This window comes from Lonchura striata, chromosome 32 (assembly GCF_050655825.1).
Source record: "Lonchura striata isolate lonStrDom1 chromosome 32, ASM5065582v1, whole genome shotgun sequence".
Taxonomy (NCBI): domain Eukaryota; kingdom Metazoa; phylum Chordata; class Aves; order Passeriformes; family Estrildidae; genus Lonchura; species Lonchura striata.
In genome coordinates, this window is record NC_140734.1 from 1033359 (window position 1) to 1047568 (window position 14210).

General features: G+C 54.0%; 1 pseudogene; it reads right to left on the reverse strand.

Annotated features, from left to right (window-relative positions):
* The window catches only part of LOC144247831 (serine/threonine-protein kinase pim-1-like), a 37611-nt pseudogene extending 24468 nt beyond the window's left edge, over positions 1-13143 (reverse strand).
* Positions 13144-14210: the final 1067 nt, after the last annotated feature.

The window sequence follows — 14210 nt, forward strand, 5'->3', positions numbered from 1 at the left end:
GGCAGTGATGGTAAAGCACAGAAATCTTCTGACACTGTTGCCTCTAGAACTATAACAGGGTTGGGTTTCTCCTGACGGGAAATCTGAGTGAATCCTGTCTCACTGATCATTGTATTCCTGTGTCCCACAGCAGAGTTTTCTGTAACTGTCCCTTCATTGACTCCGTTACGAGGCAGAGCCCATTGACAGAGTTCTGGCCACCACACAGGGTGAGCCCTCCAAGGGAACCCCATTCCTCCCAGCTTCAGCTGAGAACACACCCAGCAATTAGTGACACTGACTGCTTTGGCTACCTTGGTCTTTACATTTTCAAAACATTTTTGATGACTGATCCCTTGGTGAAACTCTGTAGTGTTTTGGCAAACAAAGGTTCTGGCTGACTATCAAGGTACAAATTACAGACATCTGTAGTACTTTAGTGACACAATTCTTCATTCTTTTTGCTCAATCTCATTCAAGTTAGGAACAATAATTCTGTTGTCCATGGAGCTGGCACCTTTTTAATTCCAGAATAATGCCCACAAGGTCCTTTAGTGTTCAGCTTTACCATGTTATCTGTGGGTAACAAGGCTTGGTGGGGCCCTTTCCCCTTTGGCTGGAAGAGGGCCAGGACCTCTATATAGGGAAAAAAAAAGGAAAAAGAAAAAAAAAAAACAATTAGATGAATTGTAAAAGATAAAAATAAAATCCAAGTGTTAGTGAAACATCTTCTGTAACTTTGCATTAAGAGGTAAATGATCTTTTTAAAAAGAGAACTCAGTTATTTACATTGTAAATGTGCTGATGGCATGGATCCATCTTACTGACCTCAGCAGCCTTTTTTAAAGTTTTTGGGGGTTGTTTCCAACATTGTTATTTTAAATTGTGGTCAAAGCAATAGGAAATTGATTGGGGCCCTTCCAACTCCAGACAGGACTGGGAATCTAAACTCTGTCAAACCCCAAATCCTTTAGAAGATGACCTTCCTTCTCACTCTGTGAATGAGCTGCACATTCCCTCTGAAATTTTGAGGGGTTTCTTATGGATGAAAAATCCCACTTACGGCCTTTTGCTCTGGTTTGGAAGTGGGAAGGGCAACTCTCCATTCATCAGCTCCAGACTGCACTGCCTCAGGAACACGGCTCACTTGCCAGCTTTGGCCACTCATGGCACTTCTAGAGGAGGAAGAAAGTGCAACTGCACAATTCCAGCCAAAAAGAAATGAAGAATGAATAGTGGAGATCCAGGCATTCCTGCAGAGATTCAGGGGTTCAGCTGGGACTGTGGAGAGTCTGGGTCCTTGCCAATTGGATGTGTGTCCCCAGCTGCAATCTCCTGGCCTGCAGGAGAGTCTCACTCACCTGCCAAAGGAGAAAGCTCAGGCACTGTGCTCAAACGGGCTCGTCTGATGCAAAGCTGTCAGAGCAATGTGAGGGCAGAGCCAGCCCAGCTGTGCCCAGGGCAGAGCCCAGCAGAGCCCTGGCAGAGCCCAGGGCAGCCTCAGCACCCGCAGAGCCTGGCTGCAAGGAGAGAAACCAGAAACCACCCGTCAGCTGAAGGCTCCTGTCCCCTTGTCCCAACTGCCCACAGAGCCCAGGCCATGCTGGCTGTGCCCAGAGCCGTGCCCAGAGCTGCCCATCACTGCTGCCTTTGGGAGCAGAGCAGGAGGGCAGGACATTCCCAGCCTGCAGCCAGCCACAGCATATCCAGCCCTCAGCAGCTGCCCAGAGCAGGAGCCTCCTTGTGCTTGTTGCCATCTCCCAAAAGCTCTGATCCCACCATGCCAAGCAGGCCGGGACTCACCTCACGCCATCCTCCGCTGGGAGAAAAGCTGGTCCCAAATGATGTCCTCAGCCTTCTCCAAGGGCACGGCCCATCCACGCTGCAGCTGCTCCCAATCGCTTCCCAATCCTGACTGGACCATACAGAGAACGCTTCTTCGAGAAAAACAAACAACAAACTGTTGAAAAGTGATTAGAGACAAGGGGAAGCAATAAAAAAACTCTTATCTCTGTCAGGGATCTGAGGAAGGCCCAACCCCCTCATGCTAGGGAAAATCCCACCCATGGGGGAGAGAAGCCCACACTTTCTCTCTTCCCTCCTGCACTACCTCCCAAAATAACAGTGATCCCAAAGCAAACAAGGGCAGTGGAGCAGCCCAAGCCATTCCTTGCCTGCAAAGCAAAGCAGCCCCTGCACAGGTTCTGGAGTCCCACCTCTGCTCCCACCATGGGGGTTTGTTTGTGTCGGGCTGGCTGCCCCAGCCCCAGCCTCAGCCCAGTCCATGCTGGGTGGTGGGGGCTGTTAGCAGGGCCAGGAGCCAACTCCCATTTTGTATCCACCCCAACCCATGCCCCCAGCCCTGCCAAAAAGCAGCTGGGCAGCTGACTGAAGTTGCATCTGCCCAGCACAGGGGGAACCTTTTGTTCCCAGCCAGTCTGAGCAATGTACAAATCTGGGAGCATTTCCCCGGCTGTGGACTCATCTGCAAATTCACTGTGGAGCCTGGCTTTGGAGAAGGTGCCAAAAGTTCATCATCTTCAGCTGCCAGTGTCCAAGTTGAGGAAGAAGTTGTCATCCTTGATGTCGTCCTCGCTGTCTCCAGCAGCCCCACCTGGTACAGCTTCTCCAGGGGCTCCTTCTCCTTCCCTGGGGGTCAGACCAGGCTGTCAGGGTTCTGCCCAGGGCCCCAGCTGTCAGGCAACTGGGACAAGCAAAACCACCTTGGATGGCAGCCACCAGTGCTGGGTAGAGCAGCTCAGCTCCAGCACAAGGGCTGCATACTCCCACCAAACAACCCCAGTGCATTGATATAGGCAAGGAAAAAAGTCTGGGTTTCCTTGCTTCTGATTGCCAGGGCATGTGTGGAGCTGTAACTTACCAGGGCCCTGCAGCAAAGTGTGCATGAGGCTCTCTCCCTTCATCTATGACAGGTGAATATCCTGTATCCATGGTTCACAGAACAGGTCTTCTAAGGAAGGTCTGTCCAAGAAGTGCATGGATAAGCACCACCTGATAAGTTCTTGGCACTCTGGGCAGAGAAACCAGAAACCACCAGTCAGCTAGAGAAGGCTCCTGTCTGCTTTGCCCCACTCTTCCCATGCCCAGGCCATGCTGCTTTTGTGCTCCCAGCTGGGCCTAAACTTTCCTATCAATTCCCTGTTGTGGAGGAGAGCAGGAGAGCAGGACATGTGCCACCTCCTCAGCGGCTGCCAGAGCGAGATGCTCACGAGCCCGCTGCTGTCTCCCAGCACTGGTATTCCCCCGTGGCCAGAGATGAGGATCCACCTGGAGAGAGCCGCTGTGGCAGCGAGAGCTGATGGTCCCAGCTGATCTTCCGGCCCCTCCTGAAAGGGTGCTGCCCGCAGACCATCTGGTGCAGCAGGATGCCCAGGGACCAGATCGTTGCTGCCTCGCCATGGTACCAGCCCAAGCGGGTCCATTCTGGGGGGCTGTATGACAGTGTTCCTGTGGAATACAAATGGAGTTCATCAGGGGGATGCTGCTGCTTCCAGAGCTTGGCCCCAGCATCCCTGGGCATGCAGGGGCTGCCCCAGTGGCACATGGGATGACTGCTGCACTCTTGCCAGCACCTGGGATTGTGTACAAACTCAGGGCTGGACAAGAAGCCACTGGTGTTGGAAGAGGGCAGCAGAAGCCCCAGCAAGGCCTGACCATGACATATAAAGAAAAAACCCACTCAGGGCTGGGGGAAAAAAACAGGTCCTTATCTTCCCTACCTGCAGTGCCCCAAAGATATTATGAAGGCAATATTTTATGTTTTCATAAAATATTATGAAAACAAGGTGAGTGGAGCAGTCCAAGCCCTTCCTCTTGCCTGCACACCAAACTGGCTGGTGCACTGGTCCTGGCCCCCTCCTCTGCTACCCCCACCCATGGGTGCTTTTGTCAGGCTGGCAGCTGCTGCTCCAACCCCAGCCCCAGGCAGAGTGCTGGGCAAAGGCCGCCAGCAGGGCTGGAAGATGCCTCCCCACCCAGCCCCGCTCAAAAGCAACTCAGGTAAAGACTCAGTACCTTGACTGGCAGCAAAAGGGAGAATCCTCGCTGCCACACCCAGCTTGGCCTGTGAGATGTTGGGCCATGAGATGGTGGGACGGGGAGCACACCCCTGCCCGGGCTCACCTGCAAAGTCAGTGTAGGCTGTGTCCTGCAGGTAGGTGCCACAGCCAAAGTCGATCAATTTTGCCTGGCCAGTGGCCAGGTCAACCAGGATGTTCTCTGGTTTTATATCACGGTGCAGGACCCCGCGGCTGGTGCAGTGCCGCACGGCCTCCAGCACCTGGCGGAACAGCTCCCGTGCCACCTCTTCACACAGGAACCTCCGTGCCCGAATGAAATGCAGGAGGTCCTGAGACCGCTCCGGCCGCTCCAGCACCATCACGATACTGTTGGGGAGCTCAAACCACTCCAGCAGCTGGACCACACCAGGGAAGCCGGTGGACACCTTGTCCAGCAGGACAATCTCCAGGGGTGCGCTGGTGCCGTCGGGCTGCGGGAGGACCACGGTGCCACCAGTGGGACTGATGTCGTGCCAGGGCAGGGGAACCCCTCAGCCAGCCCGGGATGCTCTGCGCCCTGCGCTGGCCCCACGCCCGCTCCCCATCGAGGCGTCCTGGTGGCTTCCCCCATGCCGGGCCTCGCCTCATCCCGCCCGGCACGGCCCGGCTGTTCCCGCTGGCCCCGCTCACTCACCAGCTCGCCCCAGCGCCGGACGCGGTTCCGTGGCACCCTTTTGATGGCCACCTGCAAGCCAAAGGCAGCAGCGGGCTGAGCTCGCCGCCCGCCCTGCCGAGCCCCATCCTCCTGCTTCCCTCTCCTCCTCCTCCGCCTCCTCCTTCTCTTCCTCCTCCATCATCCTTCTCCTCCTCTCCCTCCTTCCTTCTCCTTCTTCTCTCCCTCCTTCCTTCTCCTCCTGCTCTGCCTCCTCTTTCCTCCTCCTCCTTCACTTCCTCCTCCATCCTCCTCCTCCTCCTCTCCCTCCTTCCCACTCCTCCTCCTCCTCTCCCTTCTTCCCACTTCTCCTCCTCTCCCTCCTTCCTCCTGCTCCTTCTCTTCCTTCTCCTCCTTCTCCTTCCTCCTCCTCCTCCTCCTCCTCCTCCGTGCCCGCCGCCGGCCCCGCCGCTCACCGGGGCGCCGTCCGAGAGCCGCGTGGCTGCGAACACTCTGCCGAAGCCGCCGCGCCCCAGCAGCGAACCCACTCGGTACCGCTCCTGCAGGGCCTCCTGCGCCTTCCCTGCGGGCGGGACGCGGCTGTCAGCGCTCGGCCCGGGGCCAGGAGCGGCCCCCGAGCGCCCCCCGAGCGCCTCGGGCCGGCCATCCCCAGGCCTTCGGTCTCGGCAACGGGACACGGGAGGCTCGGGGCCGGCGGCCGCGCTGCCGAGCGGCGGAGCTCGGGCCGGGGAAGCCGCAGCGGGGGCGGCGGGAGCGGCCGTGCCGCGTGTGTCCTCCGCGGGGCCCGGGAGGCGCCGGCGCCGGGGCCGGACCCTGCGGCGGGGCCGGGGCCGGGCTCGGGCCAGGCGGAGCCAAAGGGCGGCGATGCCGGCCCAGCCCCAGGCACTGATGCCCGCCCGGCAGCGCCACCGCCAGCACGGCCAGAGCCGGGCGGAGGCGAGACCGCGGCGGGGCGGGCGGGGCCGGGGACGGGGCAGCCCCGCCCGGGGCCGGGGGCGGGCCGGGGGCATGGCCCGGCCCGGCATGGGGAGAAGGAGGCGGGGAGAGGAGAGGGACACCGGGGAAGGACACGGAGGGGAAGGTGTCCGACAGCGGGAGAGAAGAGAAAGAGAAAGAAGAGAAAAACTGCTTTTGCTGCCGCTGCTGCCGCCGCTGCTGCCGCCGCCGCCGCTGCTGCCTCTGCAACTGAAGCACCGAGGCCGTTTGTCCGCGTGTCCGTTCCCCGCTCGCCCCACGAGCCCCACGGCCGAGCCCCGCGCGCCCCGGGGACAGCCCCTTCGTCTGTCCAGACACGGGAACTTTGCAGTGTGGAGCCCAGATCCAGAGTCCTGACTCCTGCACACTGGCAGAGGAATCCCCTCTGCTGTGTCGCTGCTGTGCATTGTCCTTGCTGAGGCTCAAACACCCTTGGGGCACATTCCCTTGCTGTAGGATTCGTACCTGACCCAAGCACTGCACTGATGTCTCCAGCGTTGCTTTCCAGTAAAAACAGGGGAAGGCAAACTGCGTGTAGCTCATGCTATTTTACATTGCTAAGTGGCCCATCTTAGAGGTGAGATCCATTTGGAATTCATGGCATGGAGAAGTCGTGCAACATGGAAAAGGAGAGCATAGAAATAAAGAGGAAAACATCTTAGATACTTTCTTTCATTTTCATTGCACTTCTGCAAAGCTGTTCCACTTCTCCCGGAATTTTCTCCTGTCTGCTCTTGACAAGAACCTCTCATGGAGAACAAGGTCGAGCTTCTGTCCCAAGATTTGCCACCTGCTCCAGCTTCTCTTGGCTTTCCACACTGCACTGTGTATGCAGCACGACTTTTGCAGCAAAGCAGGCCAAATGTTTAGAGAACTTTACATGTCCTTTCTTTTCCTGGGGGGCTGGGGAGTTGTGCCACTGGTGAAGTGGCACAATTGTGACTGTCCTGGTTTAGGGCAAATTTTGTGAGGAAACCTCCAAAAGGAGTCCGTCTACAAATCAAGTTCAAGCGGCCCCTCTCCCTACTTTTTCAGGAGAAGACTTCCCTGGAGAAAAGTGAAAAAAAACCAGTTTATTTAACAAGTAAAGTGTTCACAAGCATGAATAATATGAAATAAACCCCCTCAGAGTTCTGAAGAGATGGCAATTAAGAAAGTCCTTTTTGTGGGTTGTAGTTGGCTCACTCGGTCTCTTCTCAGTCCCTCTGGCACTGGAATGCAGGGTCCCAGACCTCGGTGGGCCACAGGTCTGAGCTGCTGGTGTTTTTCTGGGTTTTCAGTCCAGAGAAGGTTTAAACAGTTCCAAGAAAAAGGAAAGTCTGTGATGGTTATTAAATTGTTCAAATGTTCGACTCCTGTTTGTTGGCAAGAAACCTCTCTGTGCCTCTGAGTGTCACCATCCCTGAGCCCAAAGGACACAAACCTGATGAGTTGTGGCTCCCACTGCAGGGGCACTTGGACCTTGGCTCTGCACAGGAGAGCTCTTCATCCACTTTCTCTCTTTTCCTCCCTCTGGGCATGGAGGGAGCTCCTGACTTCAGCCTGTGACTCGTGTGTGGAAAGAGCAAATCTGGGCAGAATCGGGGCAGGGAGGGTTTGGGGGGACCTTTGCCGCGCCACAACATATGGTTAACGTAACTCCACAGACCTTGGGATCTGTGCTGGGCATAGAAAGTGTTTTCCATTGCTCTGAGACTGGCTACTGTGCAAAGTGGATTTAATAGCCAGCAGAGGAATGACTTCTGCATTTGATGGAGCTTTGCCTTCCCTTGGCTTTGTTGGCTGACAAGAAATGAACATCCCTCTGTGTCTCAGGCAGCTCTTACTCCAAGGAAAGCAGGTGGGAGTTGGAGCCAAGGAGCTGAAACCTGCAGGTGCAGCCTGGGCTGGAGGGAGCTCAGATTTGCACAAGGCTGCTCTGAGTGCCAGGGCTTGGATGGGGGAAATGGTGGGGTGGGGGTAGGGACAGAGTCTGATGGATTGTCAGCCATCAATGGTCTTGATTTTCATATCTATTCCAACTGCATGAGGAGGTACTTGGATTCAGTGTCAAGTGGAGATTGCACATATTCTTTTATGTGGAGTAAAAAAGTGAAACGAGACCTAACAAATCTTTTCTGTGTCTTTGTAAAAATAAAGCATTCACTTTGAATACACTACTAAAGCCTGCCTAATTAATCACAAAAGATTTGAAAACTTAAATCAAATTATTCCCAGGGGCTTGACTTGTTCAAGTATTCTGAATTTTAGTGAGCTGTGGGGCACTATTTCTCCAGTGAATCTAACTCAGAGTACACAAATAATTGTAATTCCTTTTAAATGTCATCTTGAGAGAGTTGCTTGGGGGATGAGGGTCAGGGCTTGTGTGTCCTGCTTGGCACAGCCCAGGCAGGGCTTTCACAGCCCCATGCCACACTCCATTTCCCAGCTGGAGCCGCTGGTGCCTCTGAGTTCTGCTGCCCCAGCCCCAGGGAGGACTTGGGGTCATTTGGTCACTCAGGAGCTGGGCTGGGAGCTCCAGAGGTGGCTGTGGAGCATTGCCTGTGCTGTGGCAGGGACTGGCAGACACTGCTGGGCTGGGATAGAGGCTCTGGGGGGATTGGGGTTCCAGGGCCGGGCAAGGCTGGACCTGCCCCTTCCTCCCTCATACACAAAATGTTTCCAGCCAACAATCTCCTCCAGTCTGTCACACCAGGCAATGTTGGAGGTGAAATCCCAATTCTGGAAATGGGCACCTGGATGAGAAGGAGAGTTCTGTTCCATAGGAAGGAAAGCACAGAGCCCCAGTGTTTGGAAGGCGGATGAGAGCCTCACAAAGCCAAGGTCAGCCAGACTTGTCAGGAATGGCAGGTTTTGTCTGCAGGAAACTTCTGGATATAGGGAATTTTGGAGACAGAATCCCAATTTTGGCCATGGGCACCTGGAGAAGCAGGACAGTTCTTTCCCATAGGAAGGAAAGCATGGAGCCTTCCCCAGTGTTTTGAGGACAGATGAGAGGTGACCCTCATGAAACCACTGCCAAACAGATTTGTCCTGGCAATATTCCTATGGGAACAATCCCTGGATAAAAGGACATTTGGATGTAAAATCCCAATTCTGGCCATGGGCACTTGGAGGAGAAGGACAGTTCTTTTCCATTGGAAGGAAAGCAGGGAGCCCCAGTGTTTCCTGTCCCAGTGAGCCCCAGTAGCAGAGGAGAAGAGACCTTTAACATGCCAAGGTCAGCTGGACCAGTCAGGCAGTCCACGGGAGGGCAAACCAGCCAGATGTGTTCCATGTTCCTTTGTTTCCATGGGGCCCCACAGTGTCAGAATTGCTCCTTGATTGCAAGAAGACCTACAGTATCACAATGGACCCTTGGTTCAATGGGGTCCCACAGTGTTACAATAGCCCCTGGGTTCCATGAGACCTCCTAGTTTCACAATGGTTCCAACGATTCCATGAGGCCATGGAGTTTCCCAATGGTCTCCATGGTTCCCCAGGCCCCACAATGACACATGAGTCCTCTGATCCATGAGGCCCACAATGTCACAATGGACCTTTGGACCATGGGGGTTTGCAGTGTCACAATGGTCTCCTTTGGCTCCACAGTGTCACAATGGACCACTGATGACACGAGGCCCCACAGTGTCACAATGGTCCTCTTGGTTCTGTGGGGACCCCAGGGTCACAATGGTCTCACTGGTTCCATGAGGCCTCACAAGAGTCACAATGCTTTGCTGATTCCATTGGGCATCATAGTATCCCAATGGTCTCCATGATCCAATGAGGCCCCCAAGTGTCACAATGGTGTCCATTGTTCCATGGTGCCCCACAGTGTCACAATGGTCCCTTGATCTCACAGGCCCCACAGTGTCACAATGGCTCCTTGTTTCCATGGTTCCTGTGCTGGTGCATTCCCTCCTCCCCTTCTCAGGCCGCCCTGCCAGATGAGAAATCCTCGCTGGGCCTCGGCCTTGGCCAGCAGCCCCTGGGCTCAGCTCCTCTGGAGCTCATCACAAACACTGTCTGCTCCAGGCACTGCTGCTGCCCAGCCAGCTCCTGGCTGCTTTAGGAGCAGCCCTGGGAACTGTTTGTTTCCCCTCAGTGGCACAACATCCCTGTTCTCACCCTGCCAAAGAAAGCTGCTGATGCCAAGTGTGGCCAGGATGAAACATGGCTGGGACTGCAGCCCCTCTCTTGGGGCCCTACAAACAGCGCTCCAAAAGGAGCCCTTGGAGCTCTCCTGGGCCAGTGACTCCCTCTGAGTGGGGCCTCTCCGAGCCGGGAACTCTCCCGTTTGCTGCACTCGGGGATCCCGAAACAACGAGGGAGCCTGGGCCGATCCCCCCACTCCTCCAGGCTCAACCCTTCCCTGCTGGGGAGATGCCAAAGCATCCTCAGGGAGCATTTCCCTGCCCTCAGGGGAATTTCTCACAGGTGCCTTGCACTGACTCTCTGTGTCTGTGTGCACACAGGAGTGCCTGTGCTGGGGAATGTGGCAGAAATGCTGCTCCCTGAGGGCTCTGAGTGCCCTGGATAGCTGAGCCAGTCAGGCCTGTAAGTGAGGTCAAGTGATGCAGCCTAAGCTAAGTTAAATGCTGCTAAGAGTTGTTCTTTTGCTATAAGTTATAAGCTGAACTAAATAGTGTTAAATGATATTCCTCTGTTAAATTGAAAAGTCGTAGGTTATAAGTTAGGTTAAATACTGTTAATCTCTGTTCTTTTGCTAAATTTTGAAGTTGAAGGTAGAAGTTAAGGTTAAGGTATAAGTTAAGGCCTGTTAAATTTTACCTCTGTTCAGCTTTTGGCCCATATTGCCTTTATCCTTGCCCTCACTGTCTTATGTGTCCCTATGCCACACATAGGGACAGTTCTCTGATCATTTCTGGTTTGATTACCTCGATTTTGTTTGGATTTGTGGTTGATTTGTTTCCTAGAGGTGCCTGAAGTGTTCAGTCAGGAGCAGAGTGACTCTTGCCAAGGAACTTTGTGGTGTTGTCGCTTAATATTAAATCTGGTTTTTGCTGCTCCCTTGCTGGGGACTTTTCAGCGCTCTCAAGCCCTCGTTGGTAACAGGGTGAAGGAGCCCTGGCTCAGGCTCTGGCCCTGGGGGACACAGGGACACTGCCAGGGGGTCCCTGTCCCCCCGTCCCACCCCCCACAGCCCCAGCCCCCGTCCCTGTGTCGGGCTCTGGGGTCGATCTCGTGGAACATCCTCTGGGGGAGGCTGTGGTGACGGGGTCGGGGGGACCCGGGGGGACAGGGACCCCCCTGTGCATGAGCAGTGTTGGACTTCTCTGGGGGAAACTGGGGCAGAGTGACCTCCTCAGTGAAATCACACAGCCCCTGGGATGTCACAGAGCCCCTGTGATGTCCCACAGCCCCTGGGATGTCACACAGCCCCTGTGATGTCACACAGCCCACTCTGAGATGTAACAGGCCACCTGGGATTTCATACAGCTGCTCTGTGATGTCACAGCCTGCTCTTTGAGGTCCCAGTCTGCTCTGTGATGTCACAAAATCTGCCCTGTGGTGTCACAACCCAACCTGTGATGTCACAGTCACCCTTTAATGTCACAGCCTGCTCTGTGATTTCACGGTCAGCTCTGTGATGGCACAACCCACTCTCTATTGTCTCAGCCTTCTCTGTGACATCACACAGCTGCTCTGTGATGTCACAGAGCCCTTCTCTATGATGGCAGAGTCTTCTATGTAGCCTCACAGCCCATTCTGTGATGACACACAGCCAGCCTGAAATGTCATAGATAGCTTTGTGACATCACAGCCTCTTCTGTGATGTCAAACCTCCTCTGTGATATCACAGCCTGCTCTGTGATGTCAGAACTCACTTATCATGTCACACAGCACCTCTATGGCCTCACAGACCCATCCTGTGATGTCACAACACTTTCAGTGATGTAACACAGCCACCCCATAATGTCACAGCACACTCTGTGACCTCACAGCCTGCTCTGTGATGTCCTACAGGCATCGTGTGATGTCACAGCCTGCTCTGTGATGTCACATAATCACAGAAACACAGAATTACTGGGTTGGAAGAGACCTTTAAGGTCATCAAGTCCAACCCATGCCCTAACACCACCTCAGCTAAACCATGGCACTGAGTGCCACATCCAGTCTTTTTTTAAACATATCCAAGGATGCTGACTCCACCACCTCCCTGGACAGACAATTCCAGTACTTTATCACCCTTTCCATAAAAAACATTTTTCCTAATATCCAATCTAAATTTCCCTTGGTGCAGCATAAGACTGTGTCCTCTGGTTCTGTCAGCTGCTGTGAGGAGAAAGAGACCAACCCCCACCTGACTGCAACCACTTTTCAGACAGTGTAGACAGTGATAAGGTCACCTCTGAGCCTCCTCCAGGCTAAACAACCCCAGCTCCTTCTGTTGTCCCTCACAGGACTTATATTCCAAGCACCTCACCAGCCTTGCTGCCCTTCTCTGGATATGCTCCAGGTCCTCCATGACCTTCCCAAACTGGGTGGCCCAGAACTGGACACAGCACTTGAGGTGCTGCCCAACCAGTGCAAGTACAGGGGAAGAATCACTGCCCTGCTCCTGCTGGGCACACCATTCCTGATCCAGGCCAGGAGCCATTGGCCTTCTGGGCCACCAGGGCACACTGCTGGCCCATGTTCAACCGGCTTTAGACCAGTGCCCCCAGGTCCATTTCTGCCTGGGCACTGACCAGCCACACCATCCCCAGCCTGTAATGTTGCAGGGGGTGTTTGTGGTCAAAATGCAGGGATGGGCACTTGGATTCACTAAGCTTCATCTTATTGGACTCTGCCCATCCCTCCAACCCTTCCAGGTCTCCCTGCAGAGCCCTCCTACCTTCCAACAGATGGACACATGCTCCCAGCTTAGTGTCATCTGCAGATTTACTAATGAAAGGCTCAATCCCCTCATCCATGTGGTCAATAAAAACATTGAACAGAGCTGGCCCAGCGCAGAGCCCTGAGGGACACCACTGGTGACTGTCCCCAGCTGGATGCAGCACCGCTCACCACCACTCTCTGGGCCGGCCATGCAGCCAGTTCTGAGCCCAGCACAGAGTGCTCCTGTCCCAGCCGTGGGCTGCAGCTTTTCCAGGAGTGTGCTGTGGGAGATAGTGCCAAAGGCCATGCTGGAGTCCAAATAGACACATCCACAGCCTGTCCCACATCCACCAGGAGGGTCACCTGGTCATGAAAGGAGACCAGGTTGGTCAAACACGACATACTCCTCCTAAACCCCTGCTGGCTGGGTCTGACACCCTGGCCATCCTGTAAGTGCTGTGTGGTGACACTCAGTGTAAACTGCTCCATGACCTTACCGGGTACTGAGGTCAGGCTGACTGGCCTGTAATTACCAGGATCCTCCTTCCCACCCTTGCTGTGAATGGGCATCACATTGGGCAGCTTCCAGTCATCTGGAACCTCCCCAGTGAGCCAGGACTGCTGGAAAATGATGGACAGCAGCTTGGCAAGCTCATCTGACAGCTCCCTCATCGCCCTGGGGTGGATCCCATCTGGTCCCATGGATTTATGAACATCCAAGCAGCTCAGCAGTTCTCTGACTGCCTCCCCCTGGATAACAGTGGCCCACTCTGCTCCCTGACACCATCTACCAGCCCAGGAGGACAGTTGTCCTGAAGGCAAATCGTCTTCTCACTAAAGACTGAGGCAAAGATGGCGTTAAGCACCTCTGCCTTCTCTCCATCTGCAGTTATTAAATTCCCTTCCACATCTAATAAATAACAAAGGTTGACCTTACCCTTCCTTTTACCATTAATATATTCATAAAAACATTTTTTATTAGCCTTTACTGAAGTTGCCATTTTAAGGTCAAACTGAGCTTCGGCCTCCCTAATTTCTTTCCTACATGCCCTAGCAGACCCATTAAACACTTCCTGAGGGACCTGACCCTCCTTCCAAAGATGATACATCCTCTTTTTATTCCTGAGTTCCTCCAAAACCTCCTTCACCATCCAGGCTAGACGTTTGCCTCGTCGACTCATCTTTCAGCACACAGGGACAGTCTGTTCCTGTGCCCTTGATATCTCTATTTTGAAACATGCCCACATTTCCTGAACTCCTCTGTTTTTAAGGGCTGCTTCCCAAGGAACTGTCTGAATAAGTCTCCTAAATAGGCCAAAGTCTGCCCTCTGGAAATCCAATGTAAAAGTCTTATTAGTGTTCCTCCTGACTTCACCAAATATTGAGAATTTCCAACCACCACATCTCTCACCATCCAATCCCTATTTGCAAACATCAGATCTAACACAGATCTCCCCTTGTAGGCTCACCCACCTGCTGTGACAAAAAATTGTCTTCCATCAACCCTAAAAATTTCCTGGACTGCCTCTTTTCAGCTCTATTAAGTTTCCAGCAGATGTCCACCAGGTTGAAATCACCAAAAGAACAAGTGCTGATGATCCAGAAACATTCTCTAGTTGCTTACAGAATGAGTTTTCCACATCTTCTTCCTGGGTGGGTGGACGATAACACACTCCCAGTAGGATGTCAGCCTTGTTGGCCTTTCCCCTAATTCTCACCCATAGACATTCAATTTCATC